Source organism: Vulpes vulpes, chromosome 4 (genome assembly GCF_048418805.1).
Source record: "Vulpes vulpes isolate BD-2025 chromosome 4, VulVul3, whole genome shotgun sequence".
NCBI lineage: Eukaryota > Metazoa > Chordata > Mammalia > Carnivora > Canidae > Vulpes > Vulpes vulpes.
In genome coordinates, this window is record NC_132783.1 from 99,818,540 (window position 1) to 99,841,890 (window position 23,351).

The 23,351-nt window shown below is 34.1% G+C and overlaps 1 protein-coding gene and 1 pseudogene across 13 annotated transcripts in view; one reads left to right on the plus strand and one right to left on the minus strand.

Annotated features, from left to right (window-relative positions):
• RANBP17 (RAN binding protein 17) overlaps nucleotides 1–23,351 on the minus strand; it is a 310,517-nt gene that overhangs the window by 169,659 nt on the left and 117,507 nt on the right. The gene's annotated exons all lie outside the window — the stretch shown is intronic.
• On the plus strand, nucleotides 13,421–16,542 carry LOC140598650 (large ribosomal subunit protein eL30 pseudogene; annotated as a pseudogene).

Below are 23,351 nucleotides of genomic sequence, written 5' to 3' on the forward strand. Positions count from 1 at the left end.
GTTTTTTGGGTATTGAGTTTGGTAAGTTCTTTATAGATCTTGGATGCTAGCCCTTTATCTGATATGTCATTTGCAGTTACCTTCTCCCATTCTGTAGTTTTCCTTTTAGTTTAGTTGCTGTGCAGAAGTTTTTTATCTTGATGAAATCCTAATAGTTCATACTGCTTTGGTTTCCCTTGCCTTTATAGACATGTCTTATAAGACATGTCTTGGCTATAGCTAAGTAAAAAGGGTTGTTGCCTGTATTATCCTCTAGGATTTTGATGGATTCTTGTCTCACATTTAGATCTTTCAACTATTTTCAGTTTATATTTGTGTATGGAGTAGAGAATGGTCCGATTTCATTCTTCTGCATGTGGCTGTCCAATTTTCCCAGCACCACTTGTTGAAGAGACTGTATTTTTTCCATTGGATATTCTTTTCTGCTTTGTAGAAGATTAGATGGCCACAGAGTTGAGGGTCCATTTCTGGGTTCTCTATTCTGTTCCATTGATCTATATGTTTGTTTTTGTGCCAGTACCATACTATCTTGATGATCACAGCTTTTTAATACAGCTTGAAGTCAGGCATTGTGATGTCTCTAGCTTTGGTTTTCTTCTTCTACATTTCTGTGGCTATTCAGGGTCTTTTGTGGTCACATACAAATCTTAGGATTATTTGTCCCAACTCTTTGAAGAAAGTCCACGGTATTTTGATAGGGATTGTGCTGAATGTGTAAATTGCTCTGGGTAGCATAGACATTTTCACAATATTTATTCTTCTAATCCATGAGCATGGAAAGTTTTTCCATCTCTTTGTGTCTTCCTCAATTTCTTTCATAAGTGTTCTGTAGTTTTTTGAGTACGTATTCTTTACCTCTTTGGTTAGGTTAATTCCTAGGTATCTTATAGCTTGGGGTCCAATTGTAAGTGGGATTGATTATTTAATTTCTCTTTCTTTGGTCTCATTGTTAGTGTATAGAAATGCAACTGATTTCTCCATATTGATTTTGTATCCTGCCACATTACTGAATTGTGTATGAGTTCTAGCAATTTCAGGGTGATGTCTTTTGGGTTCTCTATATGCAATATCATGTCATCTGTGAAGAGGGAGAGTTCGACTTCTTCTTTGCCAATGTGACTGCCTTTTATTTCTTTTTCTTGTCTGATTGTTAAGGCTAGGACTTCTAGTACTATGTTGAACAATAGTGGTGACAGTGGGCATCCCTGTCATGTTTCTGACCTTAAGAGGAAAGCTGGAGAGCTGATTTTTGATAAGGGTGCTAAAATCATTCAAAGGAGAGAGAACAGTATTTGCAACAAATGGTAGTAAGATAAATGCCAATCATATGCAAAAGAATGAAGATGGACCCCTTATCTCACACCATAAATAAAAATTAAGACAAAACAGATCAACAAAGCTAAATATAAAAGCTAAAACTATAAAATTATAAGAAAATAGGACCTCAGAGTTGGCAATGTATTATTAGATTTCACAGAAAAGCATGAGCAATAAAGAACAAATAAATAAACCACACAACAAAATTAACTTTCTGCTGCAAGGACATCATCAAGCACGTGAAAAGACAATCCACAGAAAAGGAGAAAATATTTTCAAATTATATATCTTTTTTTTTAAAGATTTTATTTATTTATTTGATGGGGAGGGGACAGGGAAAGAACGAGAGAGAGAGAGAGAGAGCCAGCATGCACACACCAGCAGGAAGAGCAGCAGGCAGAGAGAAAGGGAAAAGCAGGCTCCCTGCTAAGCAGAGAGCCAGATGTGAGACTTCTTCCCAGGACTCCAGGATCATGACCTGAGCTGAAGGTAGACACTTAACCAACTGAGTCACTCAGGTGCCCTGCAAATCATATATCTGATAAGGATTTAGTATTAAGACTATATGAAGAATTCTTACAACTCAACAAGAAATGGACAAACAGCCCAACTTAAAAACAATGGGCATAAGACTAGAATAGATACTTCTCCAAAGCACATGAAAATATGTTCTACATCATTTGCCATTAAGGAAATGCAAATCAAAACCACAATGAGTTATCACTTCACACACATCATATATAGTTACATATTTATATATAATTGTACACACACACACACACACACATACACACACACATATATACACACACACAAACAACCAGAAAATAAAAAATATTCATGAGAATGTAGAGACACAGAAACCCTTGTACATTGTTGGTAGGGCTATACAACAGTGCAGCCATTGTAGAAAACAGTTTAATGGTAACTCAAAAAGTTAAACTTAGAATTACCATATGACTTAGCAACTCTACTCCTATACATGTATCAAACAGAAAAAAAAAAACCCACAGAAACTTGACAACAACATTTATAGCAGCATTATTCATAACAGCCAATAACTGGAAAAAACCCAAATGCTCACAACTGATGAAGACATAAACTATGATATATTCATTAAATGAAATATTCAGCCATTAAAAGGAATGCAGTATGATATACCCTACAACTTGGATAAACCTTGAAAGTATTACACTAAGTGAAATAAGAGAACAACAAATATCATAAGATTTCCTTTGTATGTGGAATTTAAGAAACAAAACAGACGAACACTGTGTGGGATGAAAGAGGTAAACCATTAAACAGACTCTTTTTTTTTTTTAATTCTTTTTTCTTTTTTCTTTTTTTTAAGATTTTATTTATTTGTTCACGAGAGACACAGAGAGAGATAGAGGCAGAGACACAGGCAGAGGAAGAAGCAGGCTCCATGCAGGGAGCCCGACGTGGGACTCGATCCCCGGTCTCCAGGATCACACCCTGGGCTGAAGGCGGCGCTAAACCGCTGAGCTACCAGAGCCGCCCTAAACAGACTCTTAATGACAGAAAATAAACTTAGGGTTGATGGATGGAAGGGGTTGGGGGATGGGTTAGATGGGTGATGGGTATTAAGGGGGGCACTTGCTGTGGTGAGCACTGGGTATTATATGTAAGTGATGAGTCACTAAATTCTACATCTAAAACTAATATTACATTGTATGTTTATTAGCTGGAATTTATTTATTTATTTATAAAAGATTTTATTTATTTATTCATGAGAAACACAGAGAGAGACAGAGAGAGAGAGGCAGAGACACAGGCAGAGGGAGAAGCAGGCTCCATGCAAGAAGCTCGATGTGGGACTCGATTCCGGGACTCCAGGATCACACCATGGGCTGAAGGCGGTGCTAAACTGCTGAGCCACCTGGGCTGCCCAATTAGCTGGAATTTAAATAAAAACTTGAAAGTACAAAAACAAAACAAAATATTATGCTCGGTTGAAGACACCAGCCACAAAGAGTCACATACTGCATGACTCTTTTCATATAAAATAACCAGAACAGGTAAGTCCAGAGAGAAAGCATATGAGTGTTATCCCCCAGGAGATGGGAGGGGCAAAATGAAGATGACTGATTAATGGGCATGGAATATTTTTCTGAGGTGATCAAAAATATTTGGAACTACAAAGAGGTGGTATATGAACAACACTGTAAATGTACTAGATGCCACTGAATGGTATACTTTAAAATATTCAATTGTGTGTCATGTGATGTTTACCTCAATGAAAAAAGAAAGAAAAAATTACTGACATCTTCTTAAATTTGGCAAAAAACATGGAACTATAGATTCACGAAGAATAAACATGAAGAAATTCATGCCCATACAATTTTAAGAAACTGATGAAAAGCTAAGGCAAAAATAAATTTTTAAATCCTAAAAGCAGCTGGAGAAAAAGAGCCCATAACATGGTGGGAATAAGAATTCAAATGACTATGGAAACCATGCAGTCATATGTAAGTGAAACAACATTTTAAAAGTGCTGGAAGAACACTCAGAACTTTCAACCCAGAATTTATTCAGAGAAAAAAATTCCTTCATGAATAAAGGTAAAATAAAGACATTCCTAGATGATGGAAAACTATGAGAATTCATTGTCAGTGGATCAACTCTTTAAGAAATGCTAAAGGAAGTGTTTGGACAGAGGGAAATCATATGAGGGAAAAACTTGGAATATCAGGAATGAAGGCAGAGACACAGGCAGAGGGAGAAGCAGACTCCATGCAGGGAGCCTGATGTGGGACTTGATCCCAGGATTCCAGGATCACACCCTGGGCCAAAGGCGGCACTAAACCGCTGAGCCACCCAGGCTGCCCTCTGAGGGGTTTTCTTTTCTTTTCTTTTTTTTTTTAAGGGGTTTTCAATGTAAGTTGATATAATACATTATTCAACTACAACATAAAGAGTGGAGGATAAAGGGACCTATGTTCCACTTGAAGTGAAAAATATTAATGCTAAATAGACTGTTCTAAGTTAAGTATGTAGATTATAATTCCTACAGCAATCATGAAAAAAACCATTTGAAGACATATGGTAAAAAAAACCTCAACAGATAAATAAAATAGAATATTATAAATATTTAAATAATCTAAAAGGAGGCAGGTAAAGAAATGAAAAGAGAACAGAAAGCAAGAAGAGGGCGGATATACATCCAAATATCTATATTTATTAAATCTAAATGGTTTAAATATACCTATTAAAGACAGAGATTGTGAGAATGGATAAAAATATAAGACCAAATGTTGTCTAGTAGAAACCACAGAAAATGTAAAGATACATATATTTGAAACATAGGTTAAAGCAAAAGGATAAAAGAAAAGATATATCAAAGGCATACACAAAACTATACAACTTTTGAAAAACTATCTTTGTGTCCTGGAATTAGGCAAAAAGTTCTTATATACCGCTCATTAAGTATGAATGACACCAAAAGCATGATCCATTAAAAAAATTGGCATTAGATTTCATCACAATTAAAAACTTTCGCTCTTTAATGGAAAAGACAAGCTATATAATGAAGGAAAATATCTGTCAATCACATATCTAACAAAAGACTTTTATCCAAATCTATAAAATATATCGATCAAATTGGAGACAACTGACACCTTAAAATTGAGTTCAATTGCACTAATGTTTAATTAAATACAACTTAAAATAAAAGTAAGATCTTTTCAATTACTAGACTTGCAAAGAATACAAAGAAGGATAATGATGGCAAAATAAGGATGTGTACAAATTGGTTCAACATTCTAGAAGGCAAATTGCAATCCTTACAAGTTTTTTGTGTTTATTTTTTCACCCTAAAATTCTTAGGAGTTATTGGATGATATATGTACAGAAAAGATTTGCCCAAGAATAATTACTGCAGCATTAAATGCAATATTAAAAAAAATCTATGTATCTATGTTGAAGACAGGTCAAATAAAGTATGGTGCAGCCATAAAACTAGAATGCAGACATTAAAAAGGTAGAAATCTATGTGTGAGTAAGAGCAAAAATCAAGTTCTAGTTATTATGGGGATATGCTGAAGGAAAAACTAAGTTTCCCTCTGGGAAGATCAACTCTATTAACTGGACAAACCAATACTGATATTGCTATATTCAATTTTGGGAGGGGTAGACAGGAAACAAATTACTGATATTACAAAAACATGGCATTAGATTAAGTGAAAGAAGCCAATTTCAAAAGGTCAAATACTATATGATTCCATTTATATAACATTCTGGAAAAAAGCAAAACTATAGTGATTGGGAATAGATTAGTGGTTGCTAGAAGGGAGGGATTGGGGAAGGGTGTGGCAGCAGGAGGGAAGTTTTGTTCTGTTTTGTTTCTTTTGGTAATAGAACTATTCTGGATCCTGACTGTGGTAGTGGTTACATGCATTGATACTTGGGTTAAAACTCATAGTACTGAATAACCCGCAAAAATTAAGCAGTGAATTTTATTGTATATTAATTTTAAAAAGAAGAACGTTTTAGATTGCATACTCTCATGGAGGTTATTTTGCTTTTTTCCCAGAAAGACTAAATTAGAATGCATTTTTTACAACAAAAGTCTTCGTTCTCATTCATTTCTGATTCAAAAACAATTAGAATTAATCTAGTAAGTGAAAATGATTAAGAAACATATTGTTTCTGACATCCACAATGAGTTATGGATATAAATCTTTCTGTTTAAGAATGTAGGCAGAATACTTCTATCTATACTAAGGGCATAAAGAAAACATTTCTAGCTCATAAAAAAAAAGAACTAATCAAATCTCTTAACTACACCTTGTCTTCAAATGCCAACTAAACACCATCTTAAGATAAACTAATGAGTCACTGATTTTATCTTCTCCTGAATGAAATCTGTTCATTTTTCTCATGCATATAATTATGGCAGTCAGCACATTGGATATTGAGCAGTTTTTATTCTCTATTTACACAAAAATTGCCATTTTTTTCCTCTGAATTTATGTTAGACCTTTATCTTCATGCAAACTAGACATAGGTTTTCTCTTGCACGAGAGAACATTATAAGCATTACAAAACTGTTCAAATTGTTTGTTAAGTTATACATTATAATTAGTTTGGCAGAGCTAATACAAATCACATTTACAGACTAACAATAATAAAATTGAAGTACCAGTTAAATATCCAAAATAATTAAAGGAATCATTTTTAGCCTGGCATAATTAGCTAATTCACTTTACAAGCATTTATTAAAATGAATTCACATGTTATTATTCCATAGGTAGTTACACAATAGTGTTTATACAGGAAAAAATAATGAACCAAACTCTTTGTATCCAGCCCTCTACAATTAAAACGAAGACTCCCCAAGTAATATCAATCTAGGATAGACTAATTAAGTTTGGTTTGATAACCATTCATTTCTTCTATTGCCTCTGAGCAAATTGTTTATTAGAGAAAGTTATTTTACACAAATCAAATCAAACTGGGTAAACCATTATATTTGAGGGAAACTTTAGCCATCAGTCAATTAATCCATCATTTTCTCCAGACACTATTGTTTAACGAGCAGATCATATTATCAACAATTTAGAAATCATATGATTCAATTATAACAGTAAATTTATTGACAGTTTCTCTAATACTTTTATTATGAGTAAATTTGGATTTCTCTTTACCTTTGTGAGCAAAGCAAAACCAATTCAGGTATTACAGTCAAATATCAAATAAATATAAAACTCTCTACAAATTTTATAATAATTTGGTTTATTATTACAAAAGGAAAAATAAACCTTAATGAATTAACTTTGCTAGTAAGATAAAATCTTAACATAAAAATAATTACTAAACTATTTCTTTAATGTGCTACAATACATCTATGAGACCTTAAAGTTATATTAAAAATTCATTTACAAAATGGACCTAAGAAAATATGAATTTGTACTTATAAAAAATTAGGAAAAGCTTGTCACTTTAATATTAATTTTCAAGTCAACTGAATTTATATGAACTGCCAGAGCCATAGTGTGGCTCATTAAATTTCTAAAAATAAGATATCACAGAAGGCATTAAGATAAAAATGTCATATTATTAATATTTATTTATAGACAGCATGAGAAGAAAAATAACACCTTTCTACACCTGCTTGAAAGACCACATTTAAGATCATAATAGAGCAACAGGAGTGATTTCTAGTTCTTAGTAGGAAATGCGTATAACTTTGCTACTTTACCTAAATTAGAAGAAATTTCAGAGAATTTTTAATCTAAAGATTTTAAAATAGATCCTTTCTATATACACTTGTCTCTTTATAATTTTGGTTGTTAAAGTCCAAAACAATTTAGTAATATGTTGTTAAGAGGTGTTTTCTAATTGTTTTAGGTTGACTAATTTTATCTTGCCGATCTGAGTTCAAATCCTTCAGAGTTAAGATTATGACTGAGACTTGTTTTCTATCTCATAAAAGGAGAGTTCTAGACTCACCGTTGAATGACAGAATAGCAAATGCTTGGAAGGAGCTTCTGATTTGATCTAACCCAATTCTCTCACTAATTATATACATAAAAAGAGTCTAAGCCCAGACCACATAGCTAATTATTATATATCAGTGCTGATTAGATAAACATGTTGACTAAAAATAACTTGCATATTCAATAAACATAATCCTGTTGAACAACTACAGTTGCTGCTCATAGCCTCTGTGATCTAACAGTGATACAAGGGCAGAGTCATCCAACAGCCAAAGGAACAGCATATGGCCTATGAATTACAAATTCCTAAATATGTCCACAGTTCTCAAAATGCACTCCTCAGAGGCTTAGGATGTCACAGAAACACTTCAGAGCCCCATAACAAGAGAATAAGAACTGAGCCATTGGAACATCTTGCACCCTGAAACTCCTGCATTTATTCCAGTCAGAGTTACTTGCTTTTGTACAATATTTCATTTAAAAAACAACTGACTGTAAGCCAGTCTGAAACCACTATCCTACCCTATGTATATTCCTGGAATCTTCAGAATAAAATATTTTAAGCAAGAAAAGAGTGATCTTAAGGTTTTTATTTAAAGGATACTACTTCATTTTAACATATTTGCCTTAAAAAGATTTACTTGTTACAAAGTAATTATAGGAACATCTGCATGAAAATACTGTAGTCAGTTGTTTGATAGAGGTCGATATTTGCAAGGTACAAATTGTTTAAGTACAGGAAAGCAGTCACTAGTCAATAAATGACATCAGCTATATCTCTTTTTCTGAAGTCCTATATTCATCTACTTTTGTGCCCATTAAGTACTTTCTTATTATTAATTTATTTTAAGCAAATTACTATATCCTCTTTTAAAATACTGCAAAAAGGCTTTTATGTTACTTTTTCTCCAAATATCTATAATATACACTCCCTTCATATAAAGCACAAATTTAAGAGCAGGGTTCTTTCTGTGATTTTAGTTTCCCTGACAAAAAGATAATGCCACCTTCTAGAGTGGGTTATGACAAACATTAAATAATTCTTGAAAACATTTAGCTCTCTGTAATTTTACTTGTTTTTTATTTATAGTTATAATTAAGAAAAGCAATGTAAAAAGGACACTAGTTTGAACCTTTTAATCCAAAGATGATTCATATGTTCCTGATCATCCTCAAGATATTAGCAACAGGAAAATTCCTCTTTGATCTAAACAACTTATCAGCATTAATTAATCATCTCTTTCACTACAAATATTTCATTAACACTGAAAACAATAATAATATTTAAGTATAGCATGTGCCTAGGGTGATGTATTTCAAAAAATTATTTCAACTGGTACATACAGGACTTCCTTTAACAAATAAAAATATACTTTCATATTGTATCACAAATTAGATTGTGAAGAGGGTAGTGGTAGTTAGCCTCCTTTATTTTGGGAGATATGTTGCTCTGTGCCCACCAATGGTTCAAAAAAACTGAGGAACCATAATATACAAAAGAAGTAAATGGGTGATATCAATTACTGAAATGGCTCACTGCTTACTAACTATGACGTAATATAATCCTGAATGTTTACAGCTTTCTAGGGGATAACTTAAATGCCTTTAGATATTCAGTATTTACCACTATTTCATACCATCGTAGGAAAAACTGAGGCATGACAGTACATAGTCAATGGCTCAACACCAGCCAGTGGGAGAATCAAGATTTAAGTCTAGTTAGCCAGGTACCCCAAGATTAAGGATTTTATTACAAGATCATATTGCCATTGAACACATATTGTGCATTTAACTATCCATGAAAATTACTGAGTATTTACAATAGGACTGAAAGTTGCTATGATATATATTATCTACATTATTATATTTTAGGCTTTCCATGGTCTTTTCTTATTATTATTAAGCATAGATCTATTTTCAAAAATAGTACACTAATGCTCAGAGATGTGACAAAGCTATTTATTTTCTATGTTTTATCTAAAATTACTTTAGACTTACAGAATAACTGTAAAAATAGTTACAAACAATTTTTATGTATCCTTCACTCACATTCCCTATATGGTCACAAAGCTCTTAAAAGAAGTGGCTAGGCCCTAAAAAAAGCTTTCTGACTCCAAGTGACATGTGTCTTTCAATTACACAATCAGTCCAACTACAGATGAGCCATGCAAAATACAAGAAATTATCAGGTGGTATGACAGTCCACTACAAATATTTAGGTATTTTTCATAGAGTATGCTAAAGTTTAATAATCCCATATTAGAATCTAAAAGTACATATAGATACTGATTTTCAATACTAAAGAGACTTTCACAAGGACCTCAGTAAGAAGCAAAAGTATTGCAGCATCATTTCCTTATCTGTAATTTCCTACAGTTTTGGATCTTTATATGGATTAAGGTGACAACAGAAGTATAGTGCCTGGAACAACAGCAGCCACTAAGTAGTTGGTAGCTGCTATCATATAATGGATATTCTGTTCAAATATGTTTCACGATATATTATGTTTCAGGCCCTTTGATACACAGAAGAATGCCAGAGTTATAATCACTGAATCCCTATCAATGGGATTACATTATATAGATAGAAAGAACTAAATGTTCTTAGGCTTGCTAAGATGCCAGCTATTAACAATAACCTGTATATGTCATTCAGGTTGAAGAGAAAAAGCTATCAATTCTTTGACACTAAAAGTGTCACTCAAGTGGAAGAGCAATAGCTAAGAGTACTATTATAAAAGTTTTATTCCTCCAACAATTTACTATGAGAATTTTCAACACAGAGAAAAGCTAAAAGAACAGTACAAGGAATAGCCATCATCTAGATTTTATAATTAAATTTTCTCTATGTCACACTATTACATATCTTGCCATCCGTCTATCCATCCATTAAACCATCAGTTAGGTGTTTTTAAGCCCTTGAATTCATCACAGTTTTTAGTAACTACATGAATATGGTCGCTGTTAGATGGGCTCCTGAACCTCAAAACTCTAATCACCTCCATGATTATGAGTTTCATAGGGAGATAATGCAAAATACATAGCCAGAAGTCATCACTGTTTTAACTAGAGCTTTGGCCATAAATCTCTATTAGGATCATAATAAAGTAGACTAGACTACACGTGAGCTGTAAAGTCTTCTACTTAGGCCTATGGCTCCTTTCAGCCAGACCTTACTCCATGGGACCCTACTGCTCAATAGTGACATAAAGCTGAGGAAATAAAAATCCAGGAAAACCCACATTCTAGGATTGGGAGAGGGAGAGCTAAGAAGACTTAAGGAGGACTGTCTATATTTCCTCTTAATTCTAGACTAGAGCACCAGGTTCTAGAGTACCAAGTGACAGCCTCCATGCAGATCAGGTGGGCTGATGCTGGTATGGGTAAGTATGATGGTTTTAAAATATTTCCATACATTCTTTGATACCCCTCTTTCCAAAATGAAGAGCTTAATTCCACTTCCTTAAGTGTGGGCTGAACTTATTGACTCACTTCTAACCCAAAGAATATAGCTTTTGTACAATATTTCATTTAAAATATATACAGTGCGTCACTTCCAAGAGTAGGTCATAAAAAAGTATAGTGGCTCAGTCCCTGCTCTTTCTCTTGGATCACTTAACTTTGGGAAAGTTAGCTGCCATGCCTGAAAGACAGTCAAGCAGCCCTCTTGAAGAGCTTCATGTGGCAAGGAAGTAAGGCCTAATGTCAACAACCAGCAAGGAACTGATGAGGCTTCCTATTAACAGCAAAGTGACCAAGTCATTCTACAAGCTGATCCTTCAACCCCAGTCAAGTTAGCAGTGACTACAGCACCAGCTGAACATCTTGACGGAACTTCATGACAGACCCTAAGCAAGAGCCACTCAGCTAAGCTGCATTCAAATTCCTGTCCATCAGGAACTATGTGCCATCAGGAACTATGTGAAATAAAATGTTTGTTCCTAACTTTGAGGGTAATCTGTTCCCTAGAATTACATAATGAATGTAGGAGGCAACTAGAAAGAACACTGCCTTTTTTCTTTTAAGACTTTTATTTCTTAGAGAGAGAGAGAGAGAAACACACACAAGTAGGTGGAGTGGCAGGAAGAGGGAGAGAGAGAGGGAGAGGGAGAAGCAGGCTCCCCACTGAGCAGCAAGACCAATGTGGGGCTTGATCCCAGAACCCTGGGATCAGTATCTGAGCTGAAGGCAGACACTTAACTGCTTAACCTACTGAGCTATCCAGGTGCTCCAGAAGAACTCCTTCTACAGTAGCTTCCTCTTCTCTGTGTCAAAACTTAACTTCTACACATTAGAAGTTTAGCTGCTTTCCTCTCTTGGAACCTCAGACTTCTCTTCAGGTCTTTTCACCTCAGTTTTCCCATGTCTGGTTCCTTTGTTCCCCACCTTCTGCCTTAGAAGAAGGCAATTAGTTCTCAAAACTTTCTTCAACTCAAGGACCCCTTTTTACAGAATGCAAGATTCCCCCAAACTCTAGATCTTATCTATTTCCATTTGTCAGTAACTCAAATCAATAAAGTAGCAAGACTTTACAAACTTTCGTGGACCTATAGACTGCTTTGGAAGGGCCAGTAAATGAAAAAATGTTTGTCTTCACAGAGTGCTAGAAATAAATTGCAAACCTATCTAGATTACCAGTAAAAATACAAGGATTTCCCAATTTTAAAGTTCCAAAAATATCTAGAAAAGTCTATGGCTTACACTCTGAGACTTTCTGCTTATCAAAAATAAAAATCTAGAGGCTCATGAAAAGATATACATGATAGGGTGAATATATGAAAAGTTTTTATATTTAAATAGTTAAAAAACTAGGTCACTAACAGTAAATTAAGAAAGTTACTGGATCATCTGAGTTTGAATGATCTCTCCACTAGCAAAAAAGTCACCAAATAAAAAAATCCTTAATGGTGTTGAACTCATTATAAATATTAAAAATTAGTAAGAGATGATTTTTCATTTCCTTCCCCCCTTAATTACTTTCCTGAGCTACAGTATCCTTGCTGTTTTGCAAATACACCAAACAAGCTCTTGTGTCAGACTCCTTGTATTCACTGTTCCTGGCATTACCACAGATATCATTATGACTTGTTTCGGACCTTATTCAGATTTTTTGCTAAAATGTCATCAGAAAGACCTTCTATAAATATCTTATATAAAACAATCGCACTCCCTGGCCTCTATATTCTATTTTATCTTCTTCTTGGCACTTATTGCTTATTTTTTAATTATTTTTATTTATACTATCTCACCAACTAGACTATTAAAAACAATAAAAATAATTTACTTTATTCTTGCTCTTCCCTGTCTCCCAAAAGATTTTGAGACAGGTTACAAATTTAACACAACTTCAAATTCTACTTGAAGTTATATTAAATGTAACATGAGTCACAGATGATTTTAAACCTCCAAATTACATCTTTCTAAGGTCTCTAAACTTTGCCTGTCTCTATTTGGCATTTTGCTTTGCATTGTTCCATCTGCTTGTCTTTAACATGGAAAGTACTCCCAAGAAGTGATGAAATGAATTATGAGAAAGTCACAAAAATATTCATGTGGTTCAGAATGGCTGCGTACTCTGGAAAGCAAGGAATGCAGTTTGTTAGGTCGTTTTACAGTTTCTTACATTTTCAGAAGATACTAGTTGGGAGTTGGTTGAGGACTAGTTTAGGTCTATGTCCTCTTGGCCAATTCCAAACTCTCCTTTTATGCAGCACCTATCACTGTAGTCAAGACATACTATGACAAGTCCTCAGGTTTTATAACACTGCAGCCATCATATGCATTATAAAGAAAAAAAATTCAAGTCACAAAGAAGGTAGTAATTATATCATGATAAGCCTAAGAGTAATGCCTTTTTGACTTGGGTTTTTTTTTTTTTTAGAGATTTTATTTATTCATGAGAGACACAGAGAGAGAGAGAGAGAGAGAGACAGAGAGACAGAGACAGAGACAGAGACACAGGCAGAGGGAGAAGCAGGCTCCATGCAGGGAGCCTGACATGGGACTCGATTCCAGGCCTCCAGGATCATGCCCTGGGCTGAAGGTGGCGCCAAACCGCTGAGCCACCTGGGCTGCCCAGCCTTTTTGACTTGTAAGGATATTATAAACTGAGAATGGGTTATTTAACCTCTTTTGGAGAATATGCTGCCATTTCTAACTTTGCAGTTGGTATTACTGCTTTGGCTAAGAATTTATACGTGAAGGGCTATTATAAAGCCCTTGATTATAACATGAATATATCTCATGGCAGCTTCTGTTCTTTATTTTATGTTGTTATTTGCTATTTAAATTGCCATGGTGCTAAGCCACAATGAGGCTGAGATCAGAAAGCCACACTGAACTAAGGAGAGCTTCAAATCCAAGCAATGATCTTAGCTCAAAAGTCAGTGCACTGGGCTTTTTACTGTTCTAAATAATGCTCTCAATGTTATAACTCATAAACAAGACTCAACAGGGATAGAATGAACATATGCACAATTTAACTAACAAGTTTTAGTGTCATGGGATTTTTTTTTCTTTAATATGGAGGCAATATATTTCTTCCATTTCCCTCTTTGAGACATCAAAAGTCTTTTACAATCAGGCCCCAGGCAACTGTTCCATATTTTACCTCTCTTCATTGCTTAGAATATTGTTGCATTCATACATTTATTATTTAATCTGAAGAGCCAGAAGACTACTGACCTATTCTCATACTGTTAATAAAATATATAGAGTACTGAAAAATAGCCTAAAGTTTAAAGGGTATTACCTACCCACAAAAATGTTAGGCTTAGAAATAGTATAATATCTATTCCCTCAAGTGGCAAAATGCAGATTCCAAATCCAGCCCTGAGCATTCAAAGTGCATGAGGCTACAGACTTTGAAAAGATGTATTTGGGGGTGGGGGAAGAAATCTTTACAAAATATCAAGAGGCTATGATTCATGTAATACATAAACAATAACCTGAGTATAACAAATGCATTTGACCTTCAAGGTAATAAAAACAAATGTAAAAAGAGTCTCCAGTTTTCTATTACTGCTAAGTTTATTTTCCTCATAAGTTTCACCCCATTATGGTACAATAATCCCTCATTACTGTAGCACAATAATGCATAGTCTATACTCCACCTATAGTTGTCTTGTGTCTATTTAGTTTTATAGCAAGCAAGCAATTTGAGAATATGGTAATAAAGCCTCAATCACAGTAATGATGTATGATGGGTTGTAATTTCTCTGTGCTAATGGGTTACAAACAGTATTACAGTGATGACGGGAATCTCATTGATTCATTATATGACTGCAATAATATCAAAACGACTTAATATAGATCACTATTAAGTCATGTACATGCTACTAACAACCTCTATATTTCACTATATAGATATATAGGGAAATAAAATTAATACTAGTCTTTCTATATAAAAGTTCACACAGCACAAAACATTTTGTGTTGAGTACCCTAAATCAATGTTTAAAGTTGGAATTACTGCATTGAACTGGTTCTTTGAAAAGAAAACCATTGATTTTAATCTGCTTGAAGCAATCAATTACTCCCTGTCCTCTTTATTCCAAACTGTAATGAAAACTAAACTGCGTTGTCTTGAAAACTAAATGTGAAGATGATCATAAACAGAATTTAAACTCCATGGATTATTCATATCTACCCATTTAGATTTGCCATTTCCATTATGAGTACATTTGCCACGAGCATTTAATGGACATCTAAAAGGGAATTCATTAAAGCAGGAGCTGTTGGCAGCACTTATGGGCTTCAGACTGCTTTATGCTTGCCTTTAATAGCTCACTATTATAAAAGTGATATATTGTGTTCATCCCATTAGTAGTTTGCAGAAAGGTCTGCAAGAGATAACAAATCCTTCTGAATATTTTCAGAACGGAAAGTAAATCACTGTTTGTTTGTTTGAAGTATCATATTCTACCAATACACAATTTTAGAGTCTACTAAATTTAGTTGTTTTAAGCCAAATAAGATTTTAGCAACCACAGATTCATTTTATGAAGCAGGCACCACCTTTTTGGAATATTCTATAGTTATTAACCTGAGGTATTAGTAGATGTCAGGCAATCTAACCAATTACTTGAAGGTATGGTATGCATTTCTATGAGTTAATAGCAAAACATCATCACCAAAAGCAAAGCTAGTTGGAGTATTCCTATACAATTGCCTACTGCCACTATTCAGGAAGTATGAAAGGATTCTTTCTGATATCTTGGATGCATTATAAAAGAGCTTCTGAGAAGAATGACATTCATAGGTCGTATTTGTTTTTTGCCCTAGAGTAGGCACAGAAAATGGATGTGAAGAAAAAAAAACCACGATTTTAATATTAAAGCTCATTAACGTAATGCAATAAAATCCTAACTGGGCCTTTCTCACTCACGGCCATTTTGGTGGCTGCTGTTGGTTGGGGCCATCCCGCATCTAAGGCAGGAAGATGGTGGCCGCAAAGAAGACGAAAAAGTCACTGGAGTTGATCAACTCTAGGCTCCAACTTGTTATGAAAAGTGGAAAGTACATGCTGGGGTACAAGCAGACCCTAAAAATGATCAGACATGGCAAAGCGAAACTGCCCAGCTTTGAGGAAATTTGAAATATAATACCACACCATGTTGGCCAAAACTGGTGTCCATCACTACAGTAGCAATAATACTGAATTGGGCACAGCATGTGGGAAATACTACAGAGTATACACGCTGGCTATCATTGATCCAGGTGATTCTGAAATCATTAGAAGCATGCCAAAACAGACTGGTGAAAAGTAAATCACGCAAAATATTTCTTTAATAAAACTGGCCAGAGCTTGTTTAAAAAGAAAAATCCTAACTGGGAAGGGAGACTATGGAAAGGATATATGCAATTTCAGCATATAACCTCTATAATGCCTGGGCCTGAGCCATGCTTTATTTCAAATCTAATATATTTTACTTAAAAGATAACTCAAAGTTTATAGTGGGGTCAGCAGCAATGCCTCTATATTAGAAAGGGCAGATCAATTTTATCAATATAGGGAAGAGTCCCAAAGCCACATATTTGATTTTACAATTCATCAGCTACTTATTTTTCACAGAAAATTTGCCTTTCTAATCTTGTTTTGCTTATAGTAAATTAGCCAGTGTATCCCTTATTTTTTTTTTAAATTTTTTTAATTATTTATTTATGTAGTCATACAGAGAGAGAGAGAGAGAGAGGCAGAGACACAGGCAGAGGGAGAAGCAGGCTCCATGCACCGGGAGCCCGACGTGGGATTCGATCCCGGGTCTCCAAGATCGCGCCCTGGGCCAAAGGCAGGCGCCAAACCGCTGCGCCACCCAGGGATCCCCAGTGTATCCCTTATTACACACACCAGGCATCACTGAAATGTGTTAATTGTTGTAGAATGGAAATATTATTAGAGGTAATCTAAATTTATATATTTAACGTCTATAGATCTCTGTGCAGATAGTTAAGAATGGATCTCATTATGATGTTTTAAGGACTAAAAACTGATCTTTTAAGTCTTTACATTATAAGTTCCCTCATTTATTGAAACTGATGGTACAATTGATTTCACTGATATAAATATGGAAATGTCTAAAGTTTACATATACATCTACACAAAAATAATAATAGGTACAAAAGTAAGAGTATGAGAAGGATAAAGGGTTATTTTAAAGCTTACACTCTTTAGAAATACAAGTACTTCCAAAGCCAATCAAATGCAATTCTCAAATTTCATTCATAGCTTCCTAATTTCTTCAAAGTTACAATCTCCAATAATGTAATTGATTGGCCCAGCCCAAGAACAGTATGGGAAAGCTGGGCTGCTTCCTAAGCCTTTGGAACATGACACCAAATTCATCACAATTCAGATTCTGATATTTAATCTTACAGTATCTATGATATTCCTGGTTAAGTAATATAATTCATATTTCTAAATATTTAAGTTACTTCATCTATTCATATGATTGGGTTAGAATGTTCATACAATGCACATATAGGAATCTAATCATACAATGATACTCATATACTGCATATACTCATACAATGCACATATAGGAACCTAATCATATTAAAAGTTATGATCTAGTGGGAAATAACTTTCCATTAGAATCTGAAGCAGAGTTAAGTAAATACCTCTTCTGCTTGAGAGATACTATAGAAATATTCTAATATCCAATGAATATTTTCTGCTTCTCCACATGTTATGCTAAACACGGGCATAAAAAATGGGATTTGTACCCAACAAATTGTATCTAAGTCCATGCTGACTTAATTACACTGCTGCAGAATCAAGTAAACAACTACTTATTTAGGTCCCAAAGGTAAAATATCAGGCAGTTCTGAATAATGAATGCTTGTTGCTTTCCCATCCAAAAAAACTTCTCTTACTCAAAATTAGTACTGACATTTTTGAGTAATAAACACAAAACAATGCATCTCAAAAAGCTAATGTATTAGGGTAAAACAACTAGTTTCATGTCCGGCAAAATTCTAGAGGAAGATAATCTCTTCTTCCCAGTGACTAGGAGTCACTCTTTACTATAGTAAACTCAATGAAATATATTAACTTCAGTTCATAACTTATAAGTCATCTGGAAAATTAACCAATAGAAAGAAATAAAAGCCCAATTTATTCTTACCTATGTGTTGGTAAAAGAGACAAGGCATATCAGAGTAGAATTACTTTTGTTTTCCTCATAATTAAATGTATACAGTGTCATTATCATGATGAAACAAATTAATGTTTTATAAGATCGACAATGAATTTATTATTATATATAAAGGTCACCTATAAGACAAATTACATAATGCACAAGTGCATTTTAAGGTCAGACTATCAATGTCAGAATACAAGGCAGATTTTTTTTCCCTCTAACTAAAAAAAAGCTTTTGAAAAACAAGTTGTCTTGAAAACAGCCTCACAGCTACAAAGTTAATTCACCTTCCAACTTAAAAAATAGCATCAAGGTGCAAAGCCAAACTTCAATTAGCTAAGATCACTTGCCTGAAGAACAATCATAAATTTCTTCTTATACCTAGCATATGGAAGTCATCAGATACAGAACAGGGAGATTCTTGTTTCTGCCCTTAATCATTCTGACATTAAATGAAAGAATCCATGGCAATCCAAAATAGACCTTCATGGTGACCACGCATGTCAATGTTACTAGCCCTAGTTTTCTGAGTCTACCTTTGGGTTTCAAGACATCTACAAACACAGTCAAAAACTATCAAAATTACAAAGGTGCTAGATGGATGGATTTTAAGTCTCTCTAATATCTTACAAATTCAAACTGCAACTAGGAAAACCTATTTGTTTCAGCATATGTCTTTCTCACCACATACACATAAATCCTTTTAAGACTTCTGGAATTAAAAATGAGTAAGTATCCCAAAAATGATTATATTATATAGCAAAGAGAATTTTTAAAGATATGATTAATCATTAATAGCTTAGGTGGGTTGGAGAATTAATGGACAGATGATTTGTGTTTCTCTCTGGGGACCAGGAAGCTTTAAAAAACTAAGGCTGGCTGATGCTGAGTGAGATCATGCCTGAGTGTGACTTACCTGACCAGAAAAGAAATTGGCTTAACATATAGACTGACTTGCCCTCACCTGGACCCTTAGACTGTGATCCCTGGTTCAGATGATGATGGATCAGATCGTTCTCAAGGAGGAAGAAACCCGAGTTGGATAGGTTTGCCACAAGCCCTTCACAGGAAGATGTCAGTCTTCTGTGCAAGACAAAAAAGAAAAGAAAAAGTACAGTGGCAGTGGATGAATTCTCCTTTCTTAGGAGAAGAAAAAAGTCAGGTATGCATATTCTCCATTAGCTACCTCTTTTCTGTACACAGGCAAAGAAAGTCTCTGCAAAAGTTGGGAGAGACAAAGGTATCAAAAGTCTGAATCACTCTGTAATGGAGATTACAATAATAAAGATGCTAATTATAACTGATTATTTTCAATGGCTCCTTAAAATTTCATTTTGGGAAAATTGATAATGAAAAGTTTGCTTTCATGGGCAAAGTAATTAGTCCTAGAACATTTTTAAATATGCTTAAGTTTGAATATGGAAGATGTCAACAATCCAGTGTCAATTCAAATGATTAAATTATTTTCAGATATTGAAGCTACTGTAATGGTGATTTAAAAGAATATATTTTTCCAGGGTTCAAATTATCTGGCATTTGGAAATTCCAGTATTTGATATGTCTCTAACGTGTTCTAGTCAGGTTTTCCATAGGTATAAAATATCCTTACTGAAGTTTTCAAACAAGAATTTTAAAAATACTGTGTTTTTTTTCCTACAAAATTGATGATTTTCTTCCTTTAATTTTAGAATTTGTATTCAAAAACATCTTGTCGGTGTTTTTTACAGATATGCACATTTTATTTTAGAGAATTAGTAAACTCCAGGATTTTACAATGTCCATTTTGCCCTCCTAAATACAATTAATTTCTTATTTTTATTTGGCTTTTTTTTTTTCCCATTGCTTCATCAATTCTAAAATTAACTGTTCTCCTTCATGGCCCAGTCTGGAATTTCAATGTTCTGTATGTATAGGTATCACTTAATCTTTATTAAAAAAAAATGGATAGGCCAAATCTTCATTTCACATGAAAGAGATGACATGAGATGATACAGAAATTAATTTATAAGTAATACCTTAATAAAGGACTAGAAATTAGACTGGTTGCAAAAGTTCAATAACTATTATAAAAATCTAGTAGACCAACTAATTAATAGCTGACAAAATTATATGAAATCAAAATTCCTTCCTCAATTCTAGTTCTCACCCCCCATTCTATAAAATACCCAGAAACTACTAGGTCCAGTAGTCTATGTTCTTTATATAGTTCAAGAAGCAAATAATAAACTTGATATCTGTGCTGAATATCACTATAAAAGCTTACAAAATTTAGTACTTAAACTGAAGTATGAAAGGAAATTATTATAAAACAAGACTTGACAACAGTATTATTATTCTTAATTATAATATGATGCTAGGTTAGTTCAAACACTTTATGGACTCATTTTGCATATATAAGTAGATGAAGGGTTTTTTTTTAAGGAGGGGGAAGTTGTAAAATACAGGAAATTCCAGAAAAGAGCCAAAATACTCTCTACAAAGCACAAAAATAGAAGAATCAGTATTTAGCTTTACCAGAATATCATGGGTAATTCTATTTATACTTCATGAGCATTATAGATCAATTAAGATACTCCATGTTTAGTTAAAATGAGTTTGCCAATGCTGAAAGAAAACTCAAGAATGAATTCTTCATGATACCAATTTATCATAGAAATAGCTGAATCTTTAAGACTCCTAAACCATGCAGTACAATAGAATAAAGCTAACCTGTGCTTTCTCAAAGCAGTACTTGCCTTACATGATAAATCAATTTAAAAAATGGACTATTAAAGATCCATTCAAGTTTTACTACATGTCCAAAGGTAGAGAAAATGTGAAACATTACATTATTTAACCCGAATTCGTGATTAGTTTCTCAACTTAGTATCAAAATTGTTAATGACAACTAAGAAAAAAATTGAATACCAAATGAAGTAAGTTCATTTGGAACCTGGGTACAATTTTTGCCTAGCTATTCTAGAGCATATCTTCAAAGATCAAAGCCAAATTACTAAATTTCAGTGTTTCTCTAGTATTTTATAGCTGTTTAACAAGTATTTCCACAATCATTATGTGAATATTAACTATTAGTGAATATATGAGCTAGTATGTATAGATACTAACTTTAATTCCTTCAGTTAAATAGAAAGTAAAAGAGGAAAATTAGATGAAAGTAAGGTTAGAAATGGCAGTAGTTTTCCAGCAAGAGGCTGGAACTCAAAGAGTAAGAGTGTACAAGCCTCTGAAGGAAAATCAATTGGGTTTGAATCATGGCTCTCCAACTTACTAACTGTGCAACACTAAGCAAGTGAAATAACCTCTCTGAGCCTCAGTTTTCCCACAAAACCATGGAGGTAAGGTTAAGTATACTGTAGGGCTGTTGTGAAAGTCAAACTCAGATTGTGCATGTGGCACAGTAATAAGCAAGCACGCAGAAATTGCTAAGTAAATGGCAGCTATTATCATTATTCTTTACTGAATTTTTCTCCCAAGGGATTTAAAAGCCTCCCAAAGAGAAATTATAAATTACAGGTTTTTTGTGATAATTAAAACATGTAATATACTCATTTATTATTTCATTTCACAAATATTTACCATCAGAAAATATGCCAGGTGCTGGGGATACAATGGTGAACAAGAGACACAATTCCTTCCCTTATAGAGTTTTATATTTTTGTGAGGACAGACAAATAATTCCATTAATTATAGCTACAATTAATCACAAGGTGATAAGTGCTTTGGAACTAAAGACCAAGTGATATGACTTCATATAATTAGAGGCCCTAAGATGGGAAGGCAGGGTGAGAGAAGGCTGACCACAGAAAACATGTAGCTAGGCAAAAAGAAGACAAAGATCATCCCATGTAGAAGAAACAGTACATGCAAAGGCCATGGGAAAGTATTTGGAGAACTGAGGAATTTAAAAAATGCCAGAGTACCTACAGAAAAGAGAAAAAAGGGAAAATGGTACAGGATAAGGCTGGAAAGGAAGATAGAAAACAGCTTCTTCAGTAGATTCTATAAGCCAAGTAAATAAAATTTTGGTCCTAATCCTAAAAACAATTGGAATCTACTGATTTTCATTTTAATCTTTGGCTATGGCATATTATGAACCACTTGGAAAGATGCAAGAATGGATATGGGTAAACTAGCAGGAAGCTGTCACATAGGTCACAGAGAGGTGGCCTGGACCAGGAACATACCAATACAGATAAAATTATACAAAACCAAATATTTTCAAAGGAGAATTGAAACGTCTTAGTGGCTAAAACAGTACATTCTAGGTTACTGACATGAGCATCAGGTGCTTTTATTGAATACAGAAATCTAAAGCAACTTTTACAAGGGATGTAAATGAGTTCTTTTTAGAGACTCTTGAATTTACAGTGACATGTAGATGTCAAATAAACAACTGGATACATACACCAAAAGTTCAAGAGGTGCCGGGTGGTGTAGTCAATTGAGTACCTGACTTTTGGTTTTGGCTTGGTCATGATCTCAGGGTTGTAAGATCGAGCCCCACTGAGTGTGGAGTCTGCTTGAGACTCTCTCTGCCTCTCCTCCTTCAGTTCCACCACCACTCTCTTATTAAATAAATAAATATTTAAAAAAAAAAAAGTTCAGAAGACAGGCCTAGCTAGAGATACATATTTGGACTCATCAGTAAATAGATGGTAACTGAAGACACAGGAGTTTATGAGACTAGAGAGAAATCAGAGAAGAGAGACATGACAGACCTAAGCCTAGCACCGAAAAACTCCAACATTTAAAATAGGTCAGATTTAGGATAATTACTATACAAAGCTGAGAAGAAATTGTCAGAGACCTTAGAAAAAAAAAATCAAGAGAGCATGGTGCCAGAGAACCTAAGAGAAGGAACTGTTTCAAGGATAAAGTGGTTGATTACATTGAATGCTGCTAAAAGTTCATTAAGATAAGGGTAGGAAAGTAGCAGC